This window comes from Trichechus manatus, unplaced genomic scaffold (genome assembly GCF_000243295.1).
Source record: "Trichechus manatus latirostris isolate Lorelei unplaced genomic scaffold, TriManLat1.0 scaffold00045, whole genome shotgun sequence".
Taxonomy (NCBI): Eukaryota; Metazoa; Chordata; class Mammalia; order Sirenia; family Trichechidae; genus Trichechus; species Trichechus manatus.
The window spans coordinates 1,153,225-1,157,111 of NW_004443981.1; positions in this window are offsets into that span (position 1 = coordinate 1,153,225).

Genomic DNA, 3,887 nt, shown 5'->3' on the forward strand with positions numbered 1-3,887 from the left:
AACCACTGTAATGAGATAATGCCAGGCACCAGGACAACGCCAAGCTTAGGAGCGTTCATTAGTGGTTCTCTTCCTTTTTCGGATAAAATTTTGCTTTTGTTTCTTCATAGATAACACTTATTGGTCTCCTCCCTCAACACTCAAATGTCAGGGTTCTGTAGTCAAGGGAGATAACCAAAATATAAAAAAAAACAAACCCATTGCCGTCGAGTCAGATTCCCACCCATAGCGACCCTATAGGACTGAGCAGAACTGCCCCCATAGGGTTTCCAAGCAGCGGCTGGTGGATAAACTGCCGACCGTTTGGTTAGCAGCCGTAGCTCTTAACCGCTGCACCACCAAGGCTAGTTCAAGTCCCACGCCCTGTCCCATTAGGCAAATTAATCCCAGGTCCAGATGGAAGGACATACGGCAGCTGAGAGGTTCAAACGAGGTGAAGCAAGCCAAAGTGCCTAACAACCATTTGTAGAACCCTTTCTGGTTTACAAATATTTCCGCCATCAAATTGACATATTTGTAAAATCATAAAAGACCCTACAAATGTTTGTTACCGGTTTACCACCAGCACCGTGGCAGTTCTGAAAAGCGTGGCCCGGGCTCCTCTCCAGGGTGGGGTTGCCCAACGAGGCGGTGGCGCGGTGGACCTTCACCTAAACGGGGCCGCGGCCCCGAGGACGAGACGGGTGAGGCCTTAAACTCCATCCTGGGGGAACGAGGGACGGTTGGAGCTGAGCAAGCCCACGAAGTCCCGCTACGGCTTCTCCCGCGTCCTCCCCCCGGAAGAGAAGGCGGTGTTGCCGGGCCAACGGGCAGCCTCGGAGGGGCCGGAACCCTCCTAACGCGGCCGCGTTTCCGGACGGTCGCACCTGGTAGGACCGGCTCCTCTGCTCCCGGAGGGAACATTTAAAGGGCCCAACGCGAGCCCTACGGGCGGTGAAGAGGTTGGGTTGGGTCAGTTGGATTCCCGATTCGGAGCCACAGGATCCCAAAATACGCGACTTAGAACATTTTTAACGACACCTATTGATGGTAACTCCTGGACTGAGGCAAATTGGGCGGGCGGCAGCTGGGGGGTTTTATATCGGCTGGACTTTTTCTTTTTTCTGTCTAAACAAGTCGACAAAATCCCGTATATTTCCAGAATCCGGTGACGGCTTCCACTCTTCCTTTGCCCAAGACAGCCCCGAGGAGGAATTGTTTAGTTAGGCCTAGCCGTGGCCGATTACCCTTACCTTAGGCGGGGGGGCTCACGTAGACCTTCCGAAGGGGCTGCACAGGGCGAGGAAGGATCTGCTAGGTGCGCCCCAACCCTCTCATCTGACAAACAGAGACCCCAAACTTAGGAGAAGTGGTTTTCTCAGCTTCGCACAGGGATGGGCTGAGCTGGGAATCGATCCCGAGTCCCTCACTCCCAGTCCTCTCTCTATTCTGCGCTCTCCTGACTGGATCTCAGCCCCAGAGGTGATGGGCATCAAGTCTAGTAGGATTTAGCTGGTACACTATACTTTGCCAAACTTAACATTTTGAAATTCTATTCCAAAAATGTGTATAGTGGGCATTGTGAAAAATCAAAGACGACTCCTAAACCATCGCTGCCCTTAAAGCCTTTACAAGGATGCCATAATTACAGAGCTGCGTCTCTAATAAAGATCCCCACTGAGGTTTTCTTTGTTTTTCTGTGTTCTGTTGCTTTTGTTGTTTTTTGTTTGTGTTTTGTTTTTGCGCTCTGGTTATCTCCAAATAGCCAGAGAATAAAAGTTAAAAACAAGGGATAGGGGAGGAAGACCACAGGAAAAATGGAACCACAAAAGGACTGTGTTAATTAACAGCATTTGCTGAGTGCCTTCTGTAAGTAAAAGCACCGTACTAAGGAGGGAAACAGAAAATCACTATTATAAAAAGATACAGCCTCCACCTGCGTTAGTTTCCAACACTCTGTTGTTTCAGGGATACAAACTGAATAGCTAGATGAAGCAAAATGAAAAAAAACAAATCAAATGACAACCTTAAATAACAAGCTTTTAACTAGAAAATTGCCTGATAAGCCAGCAGTGTTTGCTTAAACTTAAAAGATTATATGTGCTTCACATATCATAAATACTAAATATCCTTTCATGAGATGAGATGGTAGATTTCAATTTTTATATACAAATTACGGTAACTGGAAACAGGGCAGATTGAGTAGTAGAGATGAACAAATAAGATATATATGCAGAGGGAAGATAAATATTTGTATTACAGGATATTCAAACATGGTAGTCTCTTCACTATAAAGATAGAACCAAGCCTTAAAGGCAGTAGATACTACACTATATACCTTAATCATTGCTCTGATTAAGCAAACTCAGGAGTAAAACTTTCAATTGTCCCTGAGATTTGAAATGTTTTACAGCATCAGGTATAAGAAAAAGCCAATGTTTTCTCTACTGAATATATGTATTTTTTATTTTGGTAGATGTTATGTCATTGGAAAAATTAGGGTATGTGTATATCAGTTTCATTTTTCCCCCGTGATATATTCATGAGAATGGCTTGACTTTTGCTTATGTATATAAAACCCACTGTGTTAAAATAATCTTTTGCTTAATACAGTATTTACAAAATTATCAATGATTTACTGATCTTTTCAGTTATATACAATATTTGCTACCAAATGATGTCATAAAATTTTGAATGTTTGAATATAATAATAAAATTGAAAAGTAGAAATTAAAGTGCTTTTTTTGATCTATCTGAAGTGCAAAATAATGTACAATAATTAAAAGGCAGTCGGGTCTGGAATTATAATTTATATAACTACTAAAGTACACAGAAAATTCGTAAATAATAACTTTTGAAGGAAAATACTAGGAGATACTTTGTTTCTCTGTAGTAAAAAGACAGATACATATTAAATTCTGCTTTAGTACAAGCTTTCAAAAGGTAGTCTGAGCTGTTTTGTGAGTTCATTTTAATTTTTGCCCTCTGTATCCTCTTCCAAAAGTTTCTCAAATATACTTTAATCCTGAATCTTGGAGAGTTTTTCCTCTTGTTGCTAAGGTCCTCATCACATGTAATTTTGCCAACATTAAAATAAAATAATAAAGGGAGAGAGTATGTGGCATTTCTGGAGTAATATCTAAATCTATAGCATTAAACCAAACCTACATTTCTCCTGGACAAAACGTAATTGTGTGGAGATACTCAAGAATAAAATACTCTAGAAACAAAACAGATTATTCTTTTCAGAGTACAATTACTGTCACGTCCTAAACTTAAAAAGTAAAATTCTGTCAGCAACTATTAGGCGTACAGCGGTTGCCACCTGGAGCACACGAGGTTTTTGTTTTTGTTTTTGTTTTAATGAGTTTGCGAGCATACTCTATTATTATAGGGCTTTCTCAGCAAAGAAGAAAATAGGACCAGCGTGCCAAGAGCGGCCAGTCTAATCAGGATTTGCAGAAATCACAAGTCGGAATTTGCAGACCCGAGAATTCTTTATCCAGAGTAAACGCTCTACTCCAAAAACAAAACAAGTCGTCACCAAAACAGTCCTTCCCTGCGCCCCCTCTCGCCCAAGTTATCTGGCAAATTTCACATTTATATATTCCAAGAGACGCAACTATGCCTAAAACATACGAAACCCTGATCCAGAAGTAAGCTGCAACAATCATTTGAGGGGCTCAGAAGTCCAAGCCCCCCTTTGTAAACTACTCAAGTCTATCAGACGGAGCCTGGGAAAGGCAGACGTTTCTCTTTGTTACGCGCCTGCCATCGGTCGGATAACCGCGACCCATCCTCCAGTACTCGGGGCTGGCGACGCGCGCCGGGGTCCCCGCGCGCGGACACACCCCAGGGCCGGCACGCGCGCCCCCCAGCCAGGGCCTCGCGCCCTCACCTGCTCCGGG